The sequence below is a fragment of the Rhea pennata genome, chromosome 3 (genome assembly GCF_028389875.1).
Source record: "Rhea pennata isolate bPtePen1 chromosome 3, bPtePen1.pri, whole genome shotgun sequence".
Classification (NCBI taxonomy): Eukaryota; Metazoa; Chordata; class Aves; order Rheiformes; family Rheidae; genus Rhea; species Rhea pennata.
The window spans coordinates 123873990-123901728 of NC_084665.1; the positions used below are offsets into that span (position 1 = coordinate 123873990).

General features: G+C 36.7%; 1 protein-coding gene across 7 annotated transcripts in view; it reads left to right on the forward strand.

The window, feature by feature from the left end:
• SUPT3H (SPT3 homolog, SAGA and STAGA complex component) overlaps window positions 1-27739 on the forward strand; it is a 290826-nt gene that overhangs the window by 61600 nt on the left and 201487 nt on the right. The window lies entirely within an intron of this gene.

A 27739-nucleotide genomic window follows, 5' to 3' on the forward strand; every position in this document is an offset into this window, starting at 1 on the left:
AATTTGTAAGTAACAGTGTATTACTGTTGGTAAAGCATCAAAGCATCACTAACTCTTTAAAGATTTGATGTTAATACATATAGGAATACTCTGTGTAAAATCAGGATATAGAAGTTTAAGTGCTTTAATTGCTTACATCGGAAAAATGAGTAATTCTGTACAAATATTTTCAAAAGCATATAACCTGTGTGATATTTGTGGCTTTATAAAAGATTCATTTGTTGTTGCACTGCTCATTCAGATATTAATATTTCACTTCAAAAAATGTTTTTTTTACAAACACAATGTTTGTCCCAGTTTCTCTTTTGTTATTATTTTTTTATTTATGTATCTTCTTTATTATATCAAGACTTTCAAACCTGCTTTTTTAAATGATGGTCTTTTGAGCTCCAGTTGCTGATTTTCTCCTCAGTTCTGTTTGGTCTTTCTGGAAGATGTAGCCCTGTTGAAAACTATGTTGGCTGTCCTTGATAGCTGTATGTATGATAAAGTGAGACTTCAAATGGAAAAGGGATTACCACTTTAAAAATCTGGAAAATACTGACATTAAAAATCCTCCCTAACATTGTAGTTCTTTTCCGAAGGAAGTAGCTCTATTGAAGAGAGATGTGATTGCTCCTGATATTAAAGCCACTGAGGTCCTATTCAGTTGTGTAAAGTGATTGGCCTTTGGGACAGATTCACTTGTATATTTACTATATATCCTACCTTGTTTCCTAGAAATATCCTTTGATGAAACCCTTTGTGTGTAAATTTGGTTTCATTCCATACTTAGATGACACAAAAACTGAGCCTTAAAATGTGCTTAATAATGAAAAAGGCTCTAGCAACGTTTCAGAATATAATATTGTATGTACACAAAATATGTAAAACTATGATATGTATATCTACTATTAAACACTTACTTGAGATTTGATTTTTTAAAAATTTATTTCCACTTTGGAATCCAGTATGTATCATCTTAAATTTCAACCATGCTTTTATACATGCCTGAGGGTGAACTTTATACATCTCTTTATAGATTAGAAACACAAAATGTTATCACACTGCCATCTGGACTGATTTATCCCTATATCGTCACAGATTTATGGTGATTATATTCAAACACTTAATGTTTTCTTTCTCAAACATTTCAACACAGTAGACTAGTAAATCAAAACTTCCTTTTGAAAGATTGATTGGTGCAAATGTATCTAATCACATCCGTAGTATATTCCGAACTCTATTCAAAGTGTTGATACCATTTTTTGGATTACAGAAGGACCACACATACTGTATGTGGTTGTTTAATGGTTGCATAAAACTCAGTCCTGTTTTCCCTAAATACTGATTATTTCCAGAGGTAGTAGGTAAAAATTTCTAGCTTCCCCTTCCCCTTTTTCATCTATTAAAGAGTTTTGTGAGGTAGCAGTTTTGTGGCCTGGCTGTTGATCTGTGCCTTGTCCTACAATTATTGGAAAGGCTGTGTTGCTATCTGTGTGACTACAAGGCATTTGAGCTGCTTTTCCTATTTATATTTCTTAGATTTAGGATGGAGTGTTTGTTACAAGGCATGCTTGGCTTGGTGATTTGCTGATTTTTCAAGTGATACTGAAAATTTAGTTCAGCTGTTCTTTGAAACTTTTTTAAGGTAAGTAACATTTATTTCAATGCATAGATTTGCTGGAATTTTAGTGTTTGGGGATATTGATAATATTCTAAGCCTAATTTAAAAAAACAGAACACAAGAAGAAGATTCCAAAAGCTAAATTCACATACACTCTTTTTGTTTGTTTATTTGCTCTAGCGGTTTGGATGTGGTAGAAGAACAGAAAACTAAAAACACTGGAGCCAGATGGACTTGTCAGTCCTCAGAAGAGTCTAGTGTATGGATTGAGCAAAACAAGTGTAATATCCTCAAATATGTGTCATTATTTGTAAGCATTCAGTTAAAAAATAATTGAACAAATTACTCAATGAATTTTCTCATGTAGACATTTGAGTCCTACTTCTCCTCAGTACCTCTTGGCAACAGCTCTGTCCCGTGCTTCTTTTATTTGGCAGGCCAAATAGATTTCATTTAAGTCTTGTACTGCTCAACAATGTGTTTTTACAAAACTTACACAACACCTTTACCCGTTTGGCCATTGGCTCGTTCTAGAAAAAAATGACAAAATTTTGAAAGATGGAGCTGTTAGATACATAAGCCTTTTTTTTTTTTTTTTTTTTTTTTTTTTTTTTTAACTTATTGCAGGTTAGGGGAAATTCTAATCTCCCGTTTAGCTGGGACCAAAGCTCCACTGTGCTTATCTCTTGCTGAGTTGTTATCCACAAAATCATCAACTAGAGATGAGTTACACAGTATAAATACATTTTGTGTGAAGTTTGTTTCTTTTAATTAATGGATAATCTGACAGTTTTGGGCTATGTCCTTGAGAAAGGAAAGGGATATATCAGTATTTTAGACCTCTGAGACAGTGAAGAGGCTCCATCAAGTCTTTCTGCTTTCTGTCAGGGCTGTCGTATGCAGGTGAAGAATGACCATACTGTCAAAAGATTCTACACTGGCAGAGAGGATAGTTCTGCAACCCCCTTTTTTATTGACCTATAGCACTTACGTCTCATGTTGATTTAATTATTCAGTATTTTACCCACCACACAGGTGTACAATCTGTGTTTTTGCAGGTTGATAACTGACAAGTGAAAGATTTTGCCTCGAAAGACCTGTGCTGTTTTTGGTAATTAAAAATTTCCAAAGGTCAACAAATTTGGTTGTGAAACTGAAGGGAAATGTCGTCCGTGTAAGAGCTTGACTGAACTTGGACTTTCTGTTGGATAAACAGAAACCACCTATATAGTTCGCCTCCTAATCTTTCTGTTATCCAGAATACTTCAACTCTCAGAGTTGGACAGAGTTTTAAAAACACAGAGGCAGCTCTCATACCAAGACTTTCTGGGTCTATTGATGAGGACTTTCAACTTTGAGGAAACTGTACCTCTGTATCTGGCCATTCTCATTACAGCATCCTCTGGATAGAGGATGGCTCGCATGGAAGTGCATGTCCCTCCTTGGTGGGGAACCTCTCATTGCTAGCAGAAATTTTTGTTGGAACTCCAAGTAGGTTTGATTTTCATTCTGATGTCAGCTGGGCCTGACTGTTCTCTTCCTATTCATTTATGACTAAATAGGCATTAGGAGAGGGATTCATTTCTCTTAATTTCGCATTTCTGCATTGTAAACACATACACCTGAGAGAGTCAGCATAACCCTTCCTTTTATAGCTGGCAGAGAAATAAGCAATTTTAGTAAGTGATTCACTTTAAAATAGGTATCTAAAATCAGCCTGATGAATCATAACATGTTTCTCTCCACTGCTTTGGAAGGAAGCATAGACTGACTCACTCAGACATAGATATTTGGTCCCCCAAAACATCATGCCTGGCTTATGGCATTTGTATTCCATACCCTTAATCTGATGGAGAGCAGAACTATTAAATACAGTACAGGGAGGATCTTTGTTGTAATTGTGGGCTACTGTACTTGTTGCACGAGGTATTTCACAGGACAGGCTTTAAAAGTAGTTTTCCATTGTTTCACATCTGAATGCTGTAAAATAGTGTTATTATTGACATCAAAGCCTTTCTTCTACTCTGTGTAGCTGGATCTAAACCTCAGATACATTTTTTTCATTGTAAAAGTGCTGACTTTTTTTTCTTAGAATACAACTTTTGTTACATTTCAGTTAATTTGACTATATACTCCTGTTACAATTCTTTGTGATATATGTATCGTTAAAACTCCTCAAATCAGTATCACAGAACCATAGAATGGTCGGGGTTGGAAGAGGCCTCTGGAGATCACCTAGTCCAACCTCCCTGCTCAAGCAGGGCCACCTAGAGCACGTTGCCAAGGATTGTGTCCAGGCAAGTTTTGAACATGTCTAGGGAAGGAGACTGCACAGCCTCTCTGGGCAACCTGTGCCAGGGCTCTGTCACTTTCACAGTGAAGTTCTTCCTTGTATTCAAGTGGAACTTCCTGTGGTTCAATTTCTGCCCATTGCCTCTTGTCCTATCGCTTGGCACCATGGAAGAGAGTTTGTCACCATCTTCTTGACATCCTCCCTTTAGATATTTGTAAACTTTGATAGGATCTCCTCTCAGTCTTCTCTTCCCCAGGCTGAAGAGGCCCAGCTCTTGCAGCCATTCCTCAGAGGGCAGGTGCTCCAGCCCTCTGATCATCTTTGTAGCCCTACACTGGACTCTCTGCAGTAGCTCCATGTCTCTCTTGTAGTGGGGAGCCCAGAACAAGGCACAGTACTTGAGATGAGGCCTAACCAGGGCTGGTAGAGGAGGAGGGACACTCTAGGGGGGCAGTGCACTAACTTGACCTCTGGGCTAAAGAAAATAACTTACCTTTCCTCTTAAACCTGTCTTCTCATTTAGACTGTTGACAGTATATTCTCCATTTCCAAAGCTTGTGTTTTAGATGTCATCTTCAATTTCTCTGTCTCTGAGAATTAGTACATAGCAATTCCTATGGCATGTCTTGCTATTAAACAATTAGCAGTATTTTCTTCAAAGTTTTAAGACTAAGTTTAATGCCACCTCATTTCTTTTTTTCTTTTTCTTTTTTTGTTCTTTTAATCAACTCTGAAAAGTAGATATTTTTCTTTGCCGTATGAACTGTTTGAAACTATTCAGTCTCTTAATACTTTAACTGGAGCATGTAAATAATCTGTGATAATAGAGCTTAATGCTCATTCGAAGAGGAATGAGAATATTTTGTAAAACAAAATACTTAAAACTAGAGTTATTTTTTGGTATATAATACTTTAAAACAAAATGAGAAATTCTTTGTACCAAAGAATTGGCACAAATTTGTCTTTTTCTGGCTTACTAGAGTTGAATTTCATATACATTGAGTTATATACATAGTCATCTCAGTATCATTTGAAACAGCAAATAGATTCTCTCCACCCTACTCATGATTTATGTTGATGAGTAGAAATTTTATTTCTTCTAGAAAAATGAAAATACTTGAGTTAAATGTTTTGTCATTCCAGGTTGAACTGAAATAAATAATTGCATAAGCAAATGTTAGCTTTTAGCTTTACGGAATATTATTGAAAAGCTGGAAATTCATATTGAGACCACTTACAGTAAACTTCATCAGCTAAGTTGCATTCTGTTTAGTGGAAGGGCTCTGTTCAGTCATTCTCAGCCAAAGCTGAGAGCAATCACTAGAGTCTGTGCTGCTTAAAAAGTTTGACTTTTTTTTTTTTTCCCCTTTTCCAAAGAGGAGGTTCATGTGGACTGAATTCCCTTTTACAAAACGGGCATGTTTCCCAGAGAAAACATGATACTTCTCCGCTAATCAGGATGGAGTCTTATCCTGCAATGGGACCTACATTTTGGTCTTTTCGCCACATCATTGCTGTTTTCTACATGGACAAAAATAGATATAGAGTAAACCAACCCAAAAAGTCAATTATAGGGTTTTATAGTGATGTACTGTGAAAAATTTGGTCGTGTTTTTCATTATACAGAATGTTCTTTCCGAAGACATAAACAGAAAAAAGCACATATGTTTGATTTTAAAAATAACTTTGCTTAGCTGTTTAAAAATGTTGGAGACTTTTTGGATAGTTCTAAATGATCAGCATCATAATTATATGATAAAACTTCTGTGTAAAGACCTATCTGGTTTATAATTATTTAACTGTTGGGATTTTGGGGTTCAAGAGGTATACTTTGAAAACTTTCTCATACATATCTGAACAGTCTAGAGTATTCATCTTCCTCTTCTCTCTAATCAGGAAGTAACTGTTAAATCTGTGATGTCAGTTTAGGAGGAATGATTTAATTTAAAAAGTATTAACATATGAAAGAAATATTGGAATGAATGAAAACAGTTTGGTCCACTGACATTTAAACCAGTGATTATCTTAGGATAGCATAGTATAGGAGAGATCGTGAAGTAATAACTACAATTATAGTATCAAAGCAATAAAAATTAATATGTAATAATAGAATTAAAAATGAAAACCACATTTCTCAATTGTGGGTGCCTGAAGTTGAACAGAAGAATCCATATTTGGGCATCTACAGAGATGTGGTAGGACTTTCATAGGTTTGGGGCTCTGGCAGTTTATGTTGTTTTCAATTCAAGTTAAAGGTGCTCAGCACTTTTACAAATGAGTCCACATTCATTTAGGTTTCTGAATATGAGCATTGATATTTAAAAAATGAGAAAGATTTAAAAATGCAAATGCCTGTACAAATGCAAGTAACTGCTTTTTGAAAAATAGATGAGTTTTTAAGATTGTGTAATTTAATTTGTTAGATTTAATTTGGGCCTGATCTAATTCCTTCTAAATTTAGCAGGAATGTTTAAATTCAATTCTTTGGATGCTGAATCATGAGTGGTTTTTGTTTTTGTTTTTTAAGCATGTTTTCTGACTAAATTTACTTCTTGCTTCACTAGACACTGAAACTAAGTAGACGTTTGTTTATTTAGAGATTGATATGAAAACTCTTTGCTTTAATCTTACTCTTAAAGAAACAGTAATTTATGAGAGTTGCTATTTCTTGAGATTGTTTTAACTATTGTATAACACAATTATTATGTTTATAATGTAAGAATTAATGGAGCTATTAAGGTGATAAGGTGATATCTCATTCACATAATTTAATTAAAAAAAAAATCTAATCTATTTCCAGTTTGCAAATACTCTGTCCTGCTGGTACTGAACTATAGCCAAGGATACCTTTGCACTTGAGCAGTTCTTTTAGTTTGTACAGTGTCCTCCTGCTTCTTTCCATTGTCACTCTGTATCATCTTTCCATTGTCAGTCTGCGTTGTCCTCTTCACTTGGCTGCAGAAACTGAACTTGACTACCTCCTTCTCACTCAGTTGCCGTATTTACGAGGTGCTTTCTCTCACAGAATCACAGAATGGGTAAGGTTGGAAGGGACCTCTGCAGATCATCGAGTCCAACCTCCCTGCTCAAGCAGGGCCACCTAGAGCATGTTAGACAGGGTTGCATCCAGGCGGGCCTTGAAGATCTTCACAGAAGGAGACTCCACAACCTCTCTGGGCAACCTGTGCCAGGGCTCTGTCACTCTCACGGGGAAGAAATTCCTCCTTGTATTCAGGTGGAACTTCCTGTGGTTCAGTTTTTGCCTATTGCCTCTTGTCCTGTCACATGGGACAACTGAAAAGAGTTTGTCCCCGTCCCCTTGACACCCTCCCTTCAGGTACTTGTACACACTGATCAGATCCCCCCTCAGTCTTCTCTTCCCAGGCTGAAGAGGCCCAGCTCTCGCAGCCGTTCCTCAGAGGGCAGGTGCTCCAGCCCTCTGATCATCTTTGTAGCCCTACGCTGGACTCTCTGCAGTAGCTCCATGTCTCTCTTGTAGTGGGGAGCCCAGAACAGGGCACAGTACTTGAGGCCTCCCCAGGGCTGAGGAGAGGGGCAGGATCACCTCCCTCGACCAGCTGGCAACACTCTTCCTAACGCACCCCAGGACACCATTGGCTTTCTTGGCCACAGGGGCACATTGCTGGCTCATGGTCAGCTTGTCATCCACCAGCACTCCCAGGTCCTTCTCTGCAGAGCTCTCAGTCTCCTTTACATATTCTGGGTAACCCAATACTCATTTCCTAGTACTTATTTCCTCTCTATAGCCTTATTTCCCCAAACGATACCATTTTTCACTTCCTTGAACTTCAGTATTGTGTTCATTCTCCTTATATATCTTCTCATTAATCCATCAATATCCCCGAGTTATCCTTACAGTCTAACTCAGCCATTGGTTGTTTCTTTGAATTTATGGATTTTTAAGGCTAAGAGGGTCCTCTAGATTACCACATCTGACTTAGTCTCTCAGTTATTCCTGATATTGAATCTTACATAGTATTTTTTGCCAAAAACGTTAGCAAATGTTTGGCTGAAGCTTTTCTTCCAAATGGAGATTAGACTTGATTAAAAACACAAAAAGATACTGAATCTATGGCTTCCGTTGGTATTGCACTGAATAATTAATCAGTTAAGCAGCAGGGATTTTATCTCGAATTTGAGTGCGCTTGGACTGATTTCCAACTACTTTGGCTACTGCCACCTTTAGAATACCATACTGTGTCTTTCTCCTGGAAGTATACTTTCATTGAGTCACCTCCAGAGCTGTTTTTGGAAAGCCAGAGAAATCTTCTGCTATAAATATATTTTCTAGTCAATAACTTGTTGTTTCTCTTCAGGTTTTTGGTTTGAAGTCTGGATCCTGGAACTGGGCACAGGTTTTTAGGATCAGTATTGTAAATGAGACAGAGAGGTGAAATAACTTTCTGCTCCTGCATCTGCTGATCTCATTGGTCATTTTTGATTAACTATTAAATTTAATTTGTGCTCTAACCTTTAAATTCTTTTCTGTGTTGCCAGGTATTATCCATTTTTGCAAGTATGACATGCATTTTTCTCCTAAATATATAGTTTTACTTTGAAATCAATTAAACTATTTTGTTTGAAGGGACTTTCTTTCCTCAGTAATCCAGATCATGCTACATGACTTTCTTTCTGAGATTTTCTGTTTTACCAACGTTTATCTTATCTTGAAGCAGCTGGACACAGGCGGATGTAGAAATGATACAACGTACCATATTAGAAATGCGTTTAGTTGACAACGCTGCTAGCAACAGCTTTGTGTGAGCTCTTAGTCTTTAGGTTTCTCAGTCCCAGCAAAAAACCTTTTGTTGATGAGAGGTAAAATCTGTCTTTCTGCCAACTTATAAGCTATTTGATAATCCTTTATCTGCGTATATCTGTAACTTTTTTCCCTAAATCTTTGTTGAGTTCCCAGTGCAATTGCTGAGTGTATTTATTAATTTATGCATTTCCATGGTCAATATGTGTCTTTTGCTGAATAAATCTTCAGCAATTTCAGAGAAACAGGATAAAAAGACTTCTGACAGAGCCCTGAACATCTCTGACATATATTAACATTTTTTGTTACATTATTTTTGCATTTACAGAGTATTACATTGTTGCTAAATGCTGTATAACAACATGTAAATTAATTCAAAGCAAGAATGACAGTATAAATAGTCAATAGAAATTTCCTTGTAATATGTATTCTCTCAAGAACGTAAGAGAAAGAAATCCTTACTGGTCATAGAGTGTTTGCCCACCAAATACAGTTCTCACAGCTGTGACAGTCAATCCATATACGAAAATGTGATCAGACACAGCGAACTCATTTTTATTATCCAGATTGAGAGTAATGAAGATATTCAGATATGAAAATGTTATTAAAATGATTTTTAAAGTGTGTGCTATAATTATAAGATATGTATACTTAAAAGAAGAAATGATTTAGATTCTAACATGCAATAAAGATTCTTTGGGGTGAGTTTAGAAGATTGAGTTCATTGGGTAGCCAGTGATTCTTCTGGTTAGAGAAGTTGCTACAGATATTCATGCTAGTGAACTATGGTTCGTGAGGAATTGCCAGAGTTTAGCTTTAGCTATGACCCATCCCTATCCTTGACACGAACCCTAGGCTCTGCTGACTGCAGACTGAAGCACTACTGAAGCAGAGGGAGGGATTTGGCAGAGGCTGAAGCAGGTATGTAGACATGTAGATGAAGCAACTTAAGAGAGATAATGTAGGAGAGGAGAAATTGAAGGAAGAATTCAAGCATGGAAAGGAAGGATGGACAGACAGGAAGAAATGTGAAACAAACCTAAAAAGGAAAGAAGGAATCAGAAAGGCGATTGATTCTTCATCAGAAAAAGACCAGAATGTGATGAGAAGTTTGAAAGGTCTCAATTGCACACAATTGCAGTGTTTCCATAAATGCTAATGTGTGCATATATATATGTGTGTGTATATGTGTGTATATACACACATATATATGTATGTAAACACACACACACACACACACACACACATATTTTAATTTTTCCAAGGTGGTTGTTTCAGAAGCAGAACTAGATGTTAATGAGGGGTCTGTGGGATCAAGGTGTTACACGAATTCCGAAGACAGAAGAAATTTATCTGATGTATGTCTATTTATATAGCTTCTAGGTTTAGTGGAATCAATCTGTGGTTACAATAAAGGGAACTTTGTTTACATTCTCTAAATCTGTTTTATGTAGTTAAATCTAGGTAATGTCTCTTTTATGGTTATCGTCACATACTTTAAGCCAGGGCCCAACAATGAAACACAACAAAAAAGAAACTGTGAGTAAAATATTTGGGAATTTCACTGTTAAATCTGTGCCCAGTTCTTTCATATTTCCATAAAACTTACAGGTTTGATCACAGCCACGTTCACTAATACTGTGGGTTAACATGACCACCTGCCTTGATAGGCAGTAATGGCATCAACATTTCTTTCAGGGAAAAAAAACAAAAAACATTTTCAGATTTCTGATTGCTGGACAAGGTCAGTAAATCTTTGTTTTTTATTCATGTGAATAAACACATTTCTTGGTGGCTGGAAAGTAAGCTCCAGATTGTGTTTATGGTATAGAACTAATTTTAGTTATTCTGCCCAAGTGAGGGGACACATTTTGATGCTGTATTTGAACTGAATAAGGCATTATACTCCATGGAGGAGGCTACCGTTATTTTTAGCTCTTTGAAATATTTTCCTGTTAATATGATTAGAAGTTGTGTCTATCTTGGCATGCAGGTGAAAATAGCATTAGCATGGAAATGGATTTTAGAATGACACATCCAGTTATATGTCATGGCTCACATAGCAGATGTTTAGGGAAAGAATACAAAAGCAGCAGAAATAGGCAGTGAAATTTTTCCCTTGTATATCCTGTCGACTTTAAGTCTCAAAAGATGCAGGTCTTTTTCTAACTCGATTTCTCATGTTCATTGAGTCATTTGATTTACGTTTGTTATGAGACAAAATACTAGCACTATTCCATGTTCTTGAAGTGGTTCATATCCTCATGCTGTCTAAGACTTTGTCTAAGTTTTCATTATTCTTAATTTTCATTGTCTCCAAATGGTGTTAGGGATCTCTGACCCACTCCCTGAATGTCATTACCGAGCTGGATCAAAGTTAATTTGAGAACCACTTTGAAAATGCTAAAAACTTCTGATAACTGCTTTTCAAAAACATTGTTTCCTATTCCTGATAGTCTGTCCCGGCTCTGCGTGAGGACTTAGGACATTTGTCTCAAAGGTAGCCTGTACTGTGTGTCTGCTGCTTCATGGGAAGAGTATGAGCCAACACGATTGCTTTCCCTGGAATATCCTCCCAGCTTCTGGTATCTTCCTGAGATTAGACTGTATCTCTGCCTTGCAGGACTTTTTTAGTATCATGGAAAAATTTGCTTAGATTGGACAGTTTTGAAGCTATCTTGCCCAACTCCTTGCTTAATGTAGGGCTACTTTCAAAAGTAGGTCCGGGTCTCTAAGGCTGGAGGTTGTTCCACAACTTATCTGAGAAACCTCTTACTGTAAACCTTTGTTGTATGTTTTTTTTTCCTTATAACTAATTTGCTTTGCTTTGCCGAAACTTGTGACTGTTGCCTCTTTTCCTTTCACTGCATATTTTGAACTCTGTCTTCTCTGTAACTGCATATTAGGTAGCTGAAGATCTTCCCTTTAGCTTCTCTTCTGCAGACCCCATGTACCCTAATGCCTCAGGTTCTCTTTCCATCTCATATACTCCAACCTCTCAGTCAGCTTGGTGGCTCTTTGCTGGATGTTTTCCAGGTTGTCGATGTCTGTCCTGTACGTGGGATCCCAAAACTGAACACAAGAATCCAGATGCAACCTCTTAGCTGCCAAATAGGAGTAAACTCATATTTTTGACATGCGGGCTGCAAGTCTTGCCATTGATGTCAAGTACACAAATACTATCTCAGTTGGATTACCTTTGCATTCAGGCATGTTGACACCTAAAAAGAAATCTAATATTTTAATATGATTTTTTCCCCTACAAGAAGCAGAATTTTTTTCCCCCTTCATATTTTATTTGTTCCTTAGAACCTGATTTGTTTATGTAATATAAGTGCTATCAGTTTACCCAAAATAAGGTCAGACTGACAGACAAAGGAAAAAAAAATCACATAAGATTATTAACATTTCATCAGTTTCATATCTGAGTTCATTTAACTTTCTTGGATGAATATAATCTGTTTCTGTGGTATATTATTTATTGTTTTATCTGTTAGATCTTAAACTTATTCTCCTGATACTTTGATTGTGGAGACTTTCTTCTGTTCCTTCCTGATAAAGAAAGGTATCAGTGTAAGAACCCCTCTAACCACCGGTTTAAAAAGAAAAGAAAAAAAAAAAAATATATATATATATATATACACACACATGTATATATAATGCATGCTATGGAATTATTTTCTCTGAATATTCTCGTCTACCTCAGTCTTCTGTTATCCCTACAGATTCTGGTAGACTACTGACATACTCGACAAAGGTCCTAGTATTGGTTTAATACTAGCGATGGAAGCTGATAGCATGTACTGTCTGGAAACAGGAGCTGACCTCTTAATGTTGAGGATGAGATGGTTGTGTTTTCTCCTTGCTGGGCTCAGTAAGATTTTGTTTGCTTTGCTATCCCTTTAAAAGAAGGTCTTGGGTGAGTTGTACTGCAGATACCAAGAAGCAGTTAAGGTTTTGCCCTTCCTCAGTTAAAATCATTGCATTCATTTTGACTTTATGCCTTTACATTCATGTTCAGAGGACAAAAAGTTCACTCCCTGGATGGATCTCTCTTCTCTCTAGCCGTTTTTTTTTTTTTTTTTTTTTTTTTTTTTCTTTCTTTCTTTCTTTTCTTTCTTTTCTTTTTTTTTTCTTTTTGGAAAAAAGACCTAAACTATATAAGGACTTAATTTTATTTGGGCCTTTTACTTCCCTAATAAGATGTTAATGAGCTTGTGGTTGACAAAGTTATTAGGGAGAGGTTGGCAGGTAGACAATATGATAATATAAACCTGTTTATAGCCTGTTTTCTTAGGCAGCTAGGCTAAAGATGTTAGCAGTGTAGGCCAATGCTAGGCTTGAACCTTAATGCCTCAGGTTGTCTTGAACCTTAATGCAAGCTACTTGTGCTGTCTGGAAGAAACTTAATTTTTGGAAAGAATGGCTAAACAGATAGACACAAACCCTCAGATGAGTTTTGGGGGGGAGCTGGAAAAATATTCTCTCTTGAATCACCTTGATATCACCAAGGATCAGCAGTGCTCAAACCAAAGCATCTATCTTTTTCTGGACAGCGAGCTTGATTTTAACTGTAAAAAGAACTACTTGCTTGTGGGTAGGAATGAATTGAGGAGTAGTACTTGAGTTGTAGCTTAGTATTTCAGTGAATGCAAACTCTAGAAAGTTTGTTGAGATCACTTCTGCAGTGAAGTTAATGTTTCTCTTCTTAAAGAGCAGTGCAGGTAATTGATGCTAATGAACTAAAACTTCATCCACAGATATTACACTGAAAATACAGTCCTTCAGTTAATCTTCTATATGAGTTCTTCTCTTCATTTATTTGAGGAAAAAATTAGGAAGGTAAATATATACTTACTTAACTTCCTACTTTGAGTAAATATTAATTGACAAAATTAGTTGACTTTTTCCCTCACTAACAACCAACTAAAAATGGTATACCTTTTTCCCCAAGACATGACTAGAGGGGAAAAAAAAAACCCTATGGTTGGAAATATTATAAACAGAAGGGCTTTTGACTGAGGATTTCAGAGTATATGTTCTGTTGTTTGCCCCTGGAAAGGACATGTTTCTCTTCAGCAGGTATCCCTCAAAGAAAATGGGGGAATTCTCTCCTTGAAGGATATAATTCATGCTCATGAGCCAGTTTATCCATTGCACCCTTAACTGAGTTTGTTTAATGTGGTTTTAAAACCTCCTTGGCTACTACACAACATATTATGTGCTCCAAGCCTAACAGAAGACATTTTTTTTCTATTTTCAGCATTTCAGTTTTCTTATTTTCAGTGCCTGTGTTTCTAAAATTTTTCCATGTGGAGCTTTTATAACCTTAATTAGTGTAAGTTGGCAAAGCTTGGTAGGTCCTTCTATAAAAAAATTGACAAATAAGATTTCCCTTTTTTTGAAGAGTATGGGGAGGGAAAACACTTTTGTCCATTCTTTAAGGTTTGATAATCTTTCTTGTCCCTCACCAGAGCAAAATTGCTCCTTCAATTTTTTGAGTGTGCTATATTTTTGATAGAGCTGCCTCTTGAACAGTAATAATGATACTTTTTGATAGAAGCATCTAGCACTCAGAATATCTGCTAGCAGTTGATTTGACTAAATTTTGGATAACAGTTCAGGTGAATAAATGAAATAACTGTTTCTGGGTATTCTAGGGGAATGATACACTGAATGAGAGTGGCATTCAGGAATAGAAAAGAGGAAAAGGGCCTCTAAAACTTTTCGGAATGCCTTTTACTGTAAAATATCCTAGGTTTTCAGACACAGCGAAAGCGGTACTTATCCATGACAGCTAGCTGAGTAATTTTAGAATAGGCATGCCCATTAGTCCGTATGCTGCACTATCAATGCAGAATCTGGAGAGAAAAATTGATCATGTGTATTAAAAACGGCATAAACTACTGAGATTTATATTTGACAGTTTATGGACATACTGAGAAATAGTTTTTAAGGTTTAATGTTTTCAGACTACTAGGCTAAGCAAAAAGAGTATTTCCTTTTAAAGCAAGTGTGTGTGTCTTTACATGTTGTCCCAGTAAGGTACTTCTAACTGATGTTAATATTTTTCCTTTTGGTTTTCTGAATTCATAGGTGAAACTTTCTGGATTAACTGTTTCCCCAAGACTTTCAGAAAGTTTATGGTGGTAGTCATTGCTAATTTAAGGAAGGCAATATTAAATATTTATGTTTATCCTGAAGAGCTTTTGATCATAGCTCCATCCCACTCCATCTCAGAAAGCAGCATTTTTCTCCCGTCTGTATCAACAATCCCACCTCCTTAGAAGTTGGAAATCATAAGTATTTAAAGATATCTTAAATGTATTTAGTTTCACAGATTCCTCTCTATTGCTTTCCTCCATGCCACACACATACATGCGAAGGCAGAGCCTGGTGGCGCCATAAAAATTCAGTATTGACCCTAAGGCCCTCTGAAAATTTACTTTGAAATCCTGCTTTTTTTTTTCTTCAAGTTTTTAATGGTTAAAGTTCATATTCTCAAGTATTTAAAAGGTGTGGATCAGCACCTTTTTTTGCAGTGTTATTTGAAGTGTTGGTGTTCTCAAATCCACTCTGAGTTTTCTTCATTGGGTTAACTTTAGTGGGCTTTTTAATCAAAAAGTATTTCTTTGTCCTTATGCCTAAATCTTGAAAATTCCCAAGAGAGGAATTTTCACATTCTGGAGTTTGGGACAGAGTTTTGCAAGACGCCTACTGTGTTTGACTATTTCTATCTTAATAAGAAGGGCTTTATGTCTCCTAAACCACTATTTCTAAGTTTTTATAGAATTGGGCAGTGCCCAGTTCCATAAAAAGCCATTGTACCATAGCTGTAGCAGCAGCTTTCCTGCAGATCAGCTATTTAAGCAGTCTGTAGTTGTTTGTAAAGAACTTAAAAATCGGATATGCAAACTTCAGGAAAAATAACTTTACTTAGAAGTAGGGAGTAGGCTGCAGTTGGTTAGGTGTGTTCATGTGAATTACCTAGATTTTTTTTTATTTTTATGATCACTCATACCTTGTAGAAAAAGAAGAAAAAGACAGAAATTGCCTATCTGGAACTGTATTTTTTTTTAATTACTACTAAAATTTTTTGAACTGTATTTGTATTTAGTATAAATTATTACTTTATGTTCTGAGTAGTATCTTGAAGCTTGTATTTGTGGGCTTAAAGTTAATTTTTTTCCTGTAGGTTGCTGTTGCCATTTAATAATTTCTCGTGCTTGTAGCTTTTTTTTTCTTCCCCCCCCCCCCTTTTTTTTTAATCCTGAATATTTTCAAGAGCATTTGCCTTAATGATAATGAAGGAAGGTCTTTGTGGTGCTATTTCAGAGCTGGGAAAGTAATAATTAGTTCTTGGGTAAAATTTGGTAACTCAGTAATCCTTTTGACACCTATCATCTCTCAAAACTCTTCAGTGCTTTTTTGGAGCAGCACTTTCTAATAATATTAATTTGGGAAGATGATGTAATGAAATACGTTGGTTCCATTTTCTGTAGTGCGTAGGTATTCTTAGGGCTGTCCTTTTTAGCTTGATCTGCTTTGAGTAAAGTGATTAGACAAGTCTATGCAAAACAAATCAAAGCTTGTGTGCCAGTTTTGGCAAATATTATATTGGAATTAATGAAGGCTCAAGAATTGATTTTTATTTTATTTTATTTTTTTAGCGTTTTCATGCTAAAATTTTTCTTCAAATTAAACTCGGTAGCATAGCTAACAATTTTGAAATCAACTCCTGTAATTACATAAATGCATAATTACCAAGATGAGTACACAAGTATCAAGCTGTAAAAACTTTGCCTTAAATTATAATACTGGATGTTGGAATGGGAATAAGACTTTGAAAAAAAAAATCTCTAGGTTGTCTTCTGAAGATGCTATATAATGTTCAAAAGTCTCTAAGATTTTGGCATGGGAAGCAGTTCTAGGAGTATTTTACAGGGAAGTATCCTCTGATGCTGTCTGGGTGAGGTTTGAAAACCACCGCGGAGGTTGACCTGAAGGTACAATGGTGTTAGGGATTTCTGCCCTGCTCCCTGAATATCATTTCTTAGTTGGATCAAAGTGAAATTCAAAACCACTTTGAAAGTGCCAAAAATTTGTGGTAACTGCTTTTCAAAAAGCATTGTGCAATTACTGGACAGTCTGTCCGGGCTCTACGTGAGGACGTAGGACATTTGTCTCGGAGATATCCTGTACTGTGGCTGCTACTGCTCACAGTTGCTAATGGAAAGAGTGTGAGAGGCGAAGCAGTTGCTTTCTCTGTAATATTCTTCCAGCACTCCTGAGATTAGACTGTATCTCTGTGTTTAGTAGTCCCGAGACTGGGGTTAGGTAGACTGAACACTCAGCTCCCTGTTTTTTTTTTCTTTTTTTTTTCCTGACCCAATTAAACTTTCCCCATCTGCAGAGCCCCAGGGCACCAAGTCCCATGTTTCGTTTATGAATTATGGGAAGAAAGGAAATTCCTGAAAAATGTACATGAAAAATAAAGAATTATTTTTTTCTCTTCCCCTGCTCCCTGCCAGTCATAGTTTTATATACTTGTATGGTATTGCTCCTCACTCATGAAGATTCATAGGCTTGTATCTCCTTGTAAGGAAACAACTTTGAGCATACTCTGTGCCGTCCTTTCTTACCTTTTTATTTCTACTGTATTCTTTTTGAGGTGAGGAATTCTCAGTTTCACACAGTTATCAAGATTTGAGTGAACTGCAGATGTATATGTTTACATCTTTATATTTTTACATCTTTGTTTTCTGTTCTTTGCTCATTTTCTTTCCTAAGACTTTACAATACTCTTTTTTTTTTTTCTGTCAGCATTTCATATTATATTTTATGTCAGTTGAATTGCTAGTCTTATTTTCTTTCCAATGTAAATGTTTAAAGATTTTTTCTTCTTGTATTATAGTTTCCTTGGAGAGTTTTGCCTCACCCCCGTTTGTCTAAAGTGGCAATAGGTGGTATTCATCATTTCTCACTATGTGAAATATTCTCTATAATTAAAATGGAGTAGGAGAGCTGTGTGCTTGGCTTCCAGCAATACTGAAGATATTCTTAACTCCTTTGTGATAGTAATTTCTCTCTCAGTAGTCTCAAGATTTCTGAGTTGGCTAGGGCTTCCCAACAGAGAACAGAGGGGTTATTACAAAAAAAAAAAACAGATCTTGAGAGAAATGAAGTTTCTTCTTCAGTGGGTTTCTGTTCACGCCATAGTGCATAGAAGGACATTGATATATGGATAGAAGTAAACGCAGGAATCCATGCACTGGTTTTAAAGATGTAATGAAAAATCAGCTTGTTAAGCCTGATTCGTTCTTTTGTAGCATTTTTTGTATATTGCATGTGTAATTTTGCAAGAATTAAATTCTTGTAAATTCATTTTATAGAAGTTGATTTCCTTTAGAAATGTTTTTGATCTGATTTTATAAATGATATTAAGTATAAACACCACATGTGTGGTACTGAAACACTCGTAAGTATCTCAGAGAGATTTTGTTTTGAATATTCACTGTTTGACTATTGTTACAAATCTTCTTATCTATCCACTGAATCTACGGAATCTACCTACTAGTCTATAGGGAGGTGTGACATTTTATCTTCTTGTAAATTCAGATTGGCTGTATGTAGGATTTGTCAATATTTTGTTTGTATCCTTGACTTAAAAGTTATCTGGGTCCTCTTCTATCACTAATCAAACCATATAGTTTGTTGCAAGAATTGAGCAGGAGTTGTGAGCTGGAAAATAAGTATCCATATTGTCATGCACAGGTTATACATACCTACTATGTTGATTTGCTTGCCATCTGTTTTCTAGTAAGTTAGATATCTGAGCTCTTTGCAGAAATGTCACATTTGGACTGGGTATGTATTTATAAGGGTTCAAATATGTATTTTTAAAGGTAGTGTATTTTCTTAGTTTTCATTGATTTCATTTTCCGTATAGTTATATGAAATTTTGTTTTAAAGGTGTAATTTCAGAATCTTTTGAAAGCTTTTGGCTGAAGGATATTGATAAAGTAACAGAATTGAACTCCTCTGCAACTGTCAGTGTGGCCTTTTTACAAAAAAAAAAAAAAAAAAAAAAAAAGATTAAATGAAATAGCTATCTCTGTAAAGAAACATTAATTCCAACATCCAGTTGGTAGAAGACACATTATCTCCTATGGGTTAATTTCTCTTCCTACTTCTTGAATTAATATCAGCTCTGCTAGCTTTTCCAATTAGGCCTGAAAAAGTTGTGTGTTTTTTGGGTCAAATACTCCATAATTTTGTTTTTCTATAAACTGACAATCCTGTGATCATTAGATACTATCATTGCCAACTTAAAGATCAGGAAGAGAGAATTTCCTTTCTCTCTCCTTTTTTTTTTTTTTTTTTTTTTTTTTTGTGTGTGTACTTCTTTACAGAATTAGAAAAATATTTTTTCTACATCTATCACAGTATAACCACACTAATTTCCTTAAAGGATCCTGCTAAACTTCAGGAACTGGAGGACGTGTAGTAAGGTTCAGCAGTTACAGGGAATTTACTAACTGTGAATTTTTATCAACTTTAATAATATTAATTGTTGCAAATTTTGAAGGAGAGTGATATGAAGATAAAAGGACAGCTTTTATGTACCATCAGATATGGTCATTTAGAGTGATTTATCCATTAGTGATACGTTCCTACATTTTTACAGTTTTCTGTACTTTGTGACTGTCGAATGGGCTGCTGTTTAAACAAGGGCTTGCTCTGAAAAGTTACTGTGGATCAAATATGTTGTCTTTTTTTTCCCCCTTTCATCTCCTGTGACAAAGCCATCTCCTGTGGCTTTGTCTTGAGTATTTGAAAAATATCAAAAAATATCAATGTTGAAAAGATCAAGAAACATCCGAGTACTTTTTAAATATGAGAGAAGTATATTTCTTATTGTTTGAATATTATTGCAGGTATACACAAGCACTTGGCTTGATAGGCCTTTCCTGGTGATCGGTGTGTTTTTCCAACACCTCTAATAAACATCAGTAGTTAAGTTTTTGAGTCTTTGGATGGGCAATTTTCCCCTCTCGGTTGGTTGCCTGTTTATCTCCATCTTGCTGAAACTTGGGCTATTTGGATTCTGGTGATCTTCCACCCAGGTGAGCAAATGCCATTTTGTTGATCATAAGCATCATAAATCTGCCTAATTAAAATACTCATGAAACAGGTATTTATCATATCAAGAGAGACTGCTGGACATTCAGGTGCAGGAACAAAAATGTGTTTGTAGCAGAACTGAACACATCCAAAGAAAACAAAAGTCACTGTCAGTCAAAAAATACTCTGACGGGAAATATGCTTTCAGACAAAACTTCTACTGTTCTTTTCTCTTGCTACTGTCAGTTGATAGCATAAATGGAAGAGCCCCCTGGGTTCAGCCAACGGCTACATGACGCCTGACACTTGCCTGCCTGCTCAGGGCTTCGTGGTCAGGTAACCATGTTGCCTGGAGTTCCTGGGCTGTGCCAAGAGCTCTCCTTTGCTGTCAGCCAAGAGGTTCCTTCTAGAGCTCTTGCAGTAGTCAAAAGATTAAAAAACTGTACCCTGCGCCATGAAGAGTGGTTTTCCCCCTTTTTACCAGGTTACTGAAAAGCCCCTGCATGGCTAGCCCCTGCCAGAGCCTACAAAAGCTCATCTCCAGTGCCAAGCACTAAGGGTCCCTCTTATTGGGCCAATTTGCTACCTTGCTGCTGATGATATGGAATTGTTGTGTCTCTTCTCCCTCGTAGCCTTGAGGGGAAGTCTAGCCATGGCTTGCAACAGTGCAGATCCTCATGATCTCTGGAAAGTCTTCCTTGCCTTCCATAACAGGTTACTGGCCTCCAGCTTGATTTAGTGCTGCTGATCACAACCCTTTGAGTCCAGCAGTTCAGCCAATTTTTGCACTACTTTGCTGTCCGTTTACTTGATCTGTATTTCATCAGCTTGACAAGATGAATGTCATCTCCTCCTTTCCATTCATCTAATGAGGCAGTCATCTCATCGTAGGAGGTAATCGGATATTTTAAGCATGATTTCCTCTTCATAAATTCATGTTGACTACTCTCAATTACTTTCTTGTTCTTCATATATCTGGAAATAGTATACCGAATTAGTTGCTCCATCAGCTTCTCAGGTACTGAGGTGAGGCTGACCAGTCTGTGGTTCCCCAGATCCTCATTCTTGCCCCTTTTGAAGATTGGAGTGACACTTGCTTTCTTCCAGTCATGAGGAACCTCCTCTGATGGTCATGACCCTAAAAGATTATTGAGAGTAGTCTTGCAGTGATATCATCCGGTTCCGTCAGCACTCAGGAGTGCATCCTCTCAAGTCCCGTGGACTTGCATCAGTTTGTTTAGGTGTTCAGGACCTGATCCTCCTCCATGAAGGGTAAATCTTGCTTCAGACCTTGCCTGTGGTATCAGCAACTTGGGGTTGCTGAAGGCTAATCTTACAGTAAAGACTAAGGTGAAGAAGGCAATCAAATACTTCAACATTTTCCATGCCTTTTGTCCCCAGGTCCTCTGCCCAATTCAGCAATGACCCCACATTTTCCCTTGCCTTTCTTTTGCCGCTTACATACCTGTCGGAGCCTTTCATGCACAAAATAATATAAGTTGGAAGAGCCCTGTGGAGCTGGTCTGGTCTCATCTCCCTGATGAAAGTAGGGTCAGCAAGTGCAGGTTGCCCAGCAGCAAGTCCAGCTGAGTTTTGAATAGCTCCAAGGATGGAGACTCCACCACCTCTCTGAGCAAACCTGTTCCAGCGTTCAAGCACCCTCCCAGTAAACAAATTTTTTCTTGTAATCAAATGCAATTTCTTCCATTCTTGCCCATTTCTTTTGGGCACCAGTGAAGAGAGTCTGGTTTGGTCTTCTTTACACCCTCCCACCAGATATTTGTCAATATTGATAAGATCTCCAGGTTAAACAGCCTCAGTTCTCTCAGCCTCTCTTAGTATGAGAGATACCTTCTTGTTGCCTTTCGAGTCCCTAACCAGATTCAGCTGCAGGTGGACTTTGGCTTTCCTAATCCTAACCCCATCTCTGCCCACTAGGACAACGTCTCTGTATTTCTCCTGGGTCACCTGTGCCTGCTTTCACCTCTTCTATACTTAACTTTTTATATTTGAGTTTAGTAAGGAGCTGCTTGTTCATCCATGCAGGCCTCCTGCTGCCTTAGCTTGATGTCATGATCATTAGGATGGACCATTCTTCAACTTGGAGATGGTGAACCTTGGATATCAACCAGCTCCCCTGGACCCCTATTCGCTGTAGGACCAACATGCCTCTGTGGTCCTGTGTGCCTGAAAAAAGATGGAAAGCATTGTCCTCATGATCTGTTTTTCATCCCCATTGAATATTTAGTTTTTCAGTTATAATTGGCAGTGTTCAAGCTTTCCTTGAAAATTTTTTTCAGTCATGGATAAGTTTCAGCTTGTTAAATTCATATTGTAAAACTAATGCCATTTCCCAAGCCTTGGGGATATCCTGCCTGAGTAATTACAGGTTTATGCTGCAACTATGCAGACACGATTATTACCAATAGTATGAATAATTGCACCACTTGGCTGGTTTGTGGTCAGGCACTGTCTAGTACCTAGACGTGGAACAGTTAAAATGAAGAATAAAAAATTGCTGAAAATGCTTGTAAGTCTTGCTCCTGACTGACAATTTTGTTTTCTATGGTTGTACAGGTATGAGGAGATGTAACTGAAAATAAATCCTGAAAGTTAAAACTGCTGGATTTCATCCCAGTTACTGGAAAGCAGATAACGTGAAGTGAACATTATACAATTTTACTGTTATTTTGGAAGCAGTGTTTTCCCACTCTATCCAGAAATGTTAATTCATTTAAAAAGATGCAAGTGAAACACATTATACATTGCATTGGAAGTTCATGCTGATTAGAAACTGTCCTGGAATGGAATTGGTGATTTTATAAAATCCAACACTTTCATTTGTTGTGTTATAATGTGTAATGCTGCGTGTGTTACAAAGATGTTTTCCATATGTTTAAGAATGGACCTAGTCTTCCCATCCCTCAGATAGGACCCACCTTAGGGGGCTTAAAATATGTTGTTATTCTTGGGATTATTTTTTTGGTTTATTTTGTTTTTATTATCAAAATTTTGACTCTGTAATGAACTCCTGTTTGAGAAGTGTTAAATTTTGAGGTTTCCTTTGCATTCCATTGAAAACTCGGAGAATATGGAATTTATGGCAGCTGCTAGTAGGATTAGTCCTATTTTGGAAAGCTGTTGACTATTAATACGTAATATATAATGTATCAGTTTTCACTGAATCTTTTGCAAGATGCATTTCATTAATATATATTTCTACAGTGACATTTAAAACTAGGCAATTAATGTGACCTGGTAAATGATCTTTTGGAAGACAGTACTTATTTCTGTATAAAGTATGCGTTTAGAGTTTGCACTCTGTTCACTGGCTAGGCAGGTGGTAATCAGTGTTGATTGTGGCCATGAGAGAAATAGCATTTCCAGTGCCGGAGCTAGTGATAAAAGCAAGGCTAAAATGCCTTTATGTCAGAAGTGAGTCTTGTTAAATGGTGGGGCTACAGAAGAAGAGAAGGTTTTCAGAGGAGGAGGGAGAAGAAATTAATCGGTATAGATTAGTTGGTAAAAGGAAGTAGGCATCCTTAAGTCTGAGCCTTAAATACAACTGCAAAATCTGGGGATGCTAATAAGCTGTCAGTTGGACCACATAAGGTAAGAGAAACCTTTGGAGCCTGTCTAGGATTATCCGTGCAAGCGTCCTTCCAGGGGTTCAGGGTGGTGGGGAGAACATTTGACTCCATCAGAGAAGGCAGCATTGTGTGTAAACCGAGAATTGAGCAACTTAAGGGTAAAATCCCTTTATAAGAAATGGTGTAATCATCGCAAAGGAAATTATTGCAAATTTAGGAAGTTTGTATTTGAGACTATAGAAAAAGAGATGTGGTAAGAGTGAGACATGCACAGGTGAGTGTATAGCTTAAATAGCATAGACTCTTTTTTAGTTTAGGAATAGTTTTAATCTCATGGGCAACATCTCTTTTTACTCTTTTTCAAGCATTTGTTTTTTTTCTAAGGAACTTGTAACTCTAGACCTACTGAAAGTGATAGAAAGACCTTTATTTATGAATTCCTGTAAAGCTTTCCTTGTTTGTTTATTCCTCTTATTATTACAGACCTCTGCTAGGTGGGTGAATATACAAGTGCTGCTATGTCTGAAGGGCAATTAAAGAGGGGAAATGGAGTCAAAAGTCAAAAGCAGATAATCAGGAAGGCAAAAAACAGCAGTTAATTAAGTGAAGGAGATGTTCCTGCAAAAACAAATGCAGGAACAAGTAACTATCTTTTTAATTTTCATTTTTGTGATGTTATATTATTCAGTGTATTAAGAGTAATGTGAATGTCTCAGTTACATATGGATATTTAGCTGATCTGCAAGCTCTAAAGCCTTGTTTTATGATTTGTCCCAAAAATGATAGCTTAAAAGAAAATATTCTAGAGTGGCAGATTACAAGTATGTGCTGAAGCTTAAAATGTTTTTCTTTGACCTTGGTGGTGTTTTATCATCAGGTTTATATATATCATTACAGTTATTTTTGCTAAGGATTCATTCATTTTAAAATTTGGAGAGATCAGTGCTCTCAGATATACAAACCTCTTTCTCAGCCCTCTTTTTCTTATTTTAAAAAATAATTTCAAGACTTGTAGATATGCTAGTGCCACGCGAGAAGAGAGACTGCTGTTTTGCGAGTTCGTGTAAGCACAAGTGGAAAGCTAAATGAGGTCAATCACATTGACTCAAATTCCTGATATAGTTGGCATAATCTGCCCCGCAAGAATGGAGAGAAGGGAGTGTTAATTTAAGCAAAATGAAATGTAAACTGGGTTTAATTTCTCCATTTCTCCCTTTTAAAACCTGTACTGAACTGTCCTTTATTACCATTTTTTCCTAATATCTTGAAGAATCTACATGTTTAATATGAAGAAGTCCATTTAAGTTGTTTTTTTCCAAAACGGGAAGGCAAATAATATGAGCTATTGGCATAGGAATTAATTCACTTCACTTTATTTAATTCTGTAACACAGTTTTCAGACTTGCAAAGTCTCATGCTCTCAATGTGATGTTTATTCAGCCTAGTTTTGCTTCTCCCATCCCTGCCAGCTTGGTACCAATGTCTTGGCATTTGCAGAGCAGTGCTCTCTATTGCTCCCAAGCTGATGCATAGGATCCTGCTCTGAGAAAGGTGTCCGTCTGGTACCTTTGCAAGTCATTGGTATCATGCTGCTGTTCCTTGTAAGGTGATCAGATACTGATCCAGCACATGACTCCAGTAAATGGATCTGCGGTCACATATAATCAGTACTACAGGTCAAGCTGTCTTTTTTTTTTTTTTTTTTTTTTAAGAAAAAATCATGCAGCTGATTGTGTCTGCACATATGCATACACGTGTACGCAAATGCAAACACGTGCACCTGTATACAGGAATGAAGCTCATAGCTGTGAACATGCAAGACTTGGAATTCTAAGCTAGCAGATGCACCTGGATTCCTCAAGATCATTTCCTTAAATCCACATGCTTTTGATATTGAACACTGTAACACAGTAAAGATGTAAGCAATTTGATTCAAATCTGCAAGATGCTAAGAGTCTCGGTTGAATGGTGCTGAATACCCTGATCCAGTGTTGCTATACAATTGATTTGTCAGATAAAACTACTTACATACTTTGGCATCAATGTTTCGAGCATTTTATATATCTGGTAAATGTAAATTCTGTAGTGTGTTGGAAATAAAGAGTTTTAGGGCATTCTAACAAGTAGGGTTACACTGCTAAGGCTACTTTGATGCTAGTTTTTTGAGGTTCGATTTGTTTTGTATCTGTTCGTACCTTTAATGCCTTATCTCCTTGTATAGGTTACTAGATTCGTCTTTTAAATACTCATTAAAGCATTTAGCTAAGCTAACTAACAAAAAGTTGTTCTGGGAAAAAAGCCTCAATTTCTGTGCTTTGATGTAAGCACATTGCTTTAGTCATAACTTTTATATGATAGATCACAACTTGCAATTTTTGGTGACATTCAAAAGGAGAACCTTAACTAAGGGTACAAATTGCCTCAGTATATTTGGGTAATGAGCCAGTGTTAACTGAGAGATCCAAATATTTATTGGAAAAAGAAATCCAAATCTGGTTTCAGATTTTATCTGTATTAGTGATGGGACATATCCACAAACGTGGAAAAGATCCATAGCTCAAGTTTAAAACGTGCGTTTGGTTCTTCCATTATTTGTTTAAAAAATAGGATAAATAGAAAGCAAATACCAAATAAAACAAAGCAAAACAAAAGCCATATGAGCTTGGGTGCACTAAGCTGAGTCAAATATTAAATTAATCCTTTTTAAATAGACCACAAAATAGTAAACAATGGTAGTGACTAATTATACTAAAGTGAGATAATCTATCAGTTTAGATTGTGAGTACCTTACAAAAGATTTAGTCTTATGCTTAGAAGATAGGACTAGAAATTTGAAGCTTTATTCTCAAGACTTTCTGACTAAAAAAATTAAACCTTGTACTGCATCAGACTGATGGTTCATCTAACCTGGTATATCATCTCCAGGGCTTCCATCAGTGTATTTTACAGAAGAAGTATGAGAAAAGGGCACATATGTAGGGATTCCTCTGTAGAATGCGTTCCTAACCTCAAGCTGTGTGTATTTCAGACTGTTTGAGCTTTGCTTCTCAGTAGGTCTTGATGGATGTTTCTTTCATGAGTTTGTCCAGCTGCTATTTGAACCCATCTAAAATTTTGGCAATAACTTTCAGGCAGTAAGCCTCTTCCCCCTTATACAGGATTAATCTCAATTGTGAAAATTCCCTGATCTTTGCGTGGCAAGAGTGTTTGGAAAATCTAATGAATTTTATCTATTATTTCTGTAGCAACAACAGTTGGTTCCATTTGATATATGTTAAATATAAGCAAATAGAATTTTAGACTGGGACCAGAAAGCTTGAATTTTAGTCCTGGGTCAGCTGTTGATTAGCTGGACAATCCTGATCATGTTATTTCTCCCTTCTGTGAGGCATAGTACCCTAGCACAGACTCATGATGGTGCTAATGCAACTAAATGTTTTCTGAACCAGGACTCATGTCCAGCTGGCTCTGAGAAGCAGAAGTGCAAAACTGTCTACACCTGCTGATGCAGACATGTCTTTGATTTCCTTCTGACCTTTTCTTTTTCCCTGCTATTACATTAAATCAAGCGGATAACGACACCTGAATCTTTAGATTCCAGAACTGCTGCTCATCCATGTATGCCATAAACATTCATTGTGAGATTAAGACATGCGTCTTCTGTTATTTTTATTTTGAAAAAAAAGAGAGGGAATTGTATTTCATAAACTATGTTAGAAGAACATTAATTTTGCAGAATGAAGCATTAAAAATTAGGAAATACTAAAATAAAGGTAACCTTAATTTCTCTCCTTGTGCATTAAAGAATGAACTAGCACTGATTACTCCTTTTATTTGATAAGGACACTACTGTTAGTAGCTACAGCATCTCCCTTAGCACAGGCTAATACCGTTTTGCTAGCTGACTTCATCCTGACATTGGGCCTTTGATCCTGAAGTCATTTATGGTATCAGTTGATTTATTGATAAGCTTGATATGTGGCTTTCTTGAATTATCTCCAAATAATCAGATATTTGAATCTTGTTTTATCTAGTATTGCCAAACCTGGCACCTTAAATAAAATTGTTGTGCCAAACAGTGAAATGCAGTTGTTCTTACTGTCTTAGAGCATGCTGCTGCTGAGGATCTTTTCCAGGTCTCTACACTGGACAGAGCAGTTGAACAGAACAGTAGTACAGAACATAGATACCAAAGAAAATGAGAGGAATAGGAACTGCCCTCGTTGCTGCCCCTTGTTCCTGCTCCTGACCATGGTTGTGTTTGTCATCTCTCCCGCTTTCCGACTTCAGAGAGGTGCCTTTGATTCTGCTTGTGCTTACAGATCTGTTGCAGACCCTTTTATTCT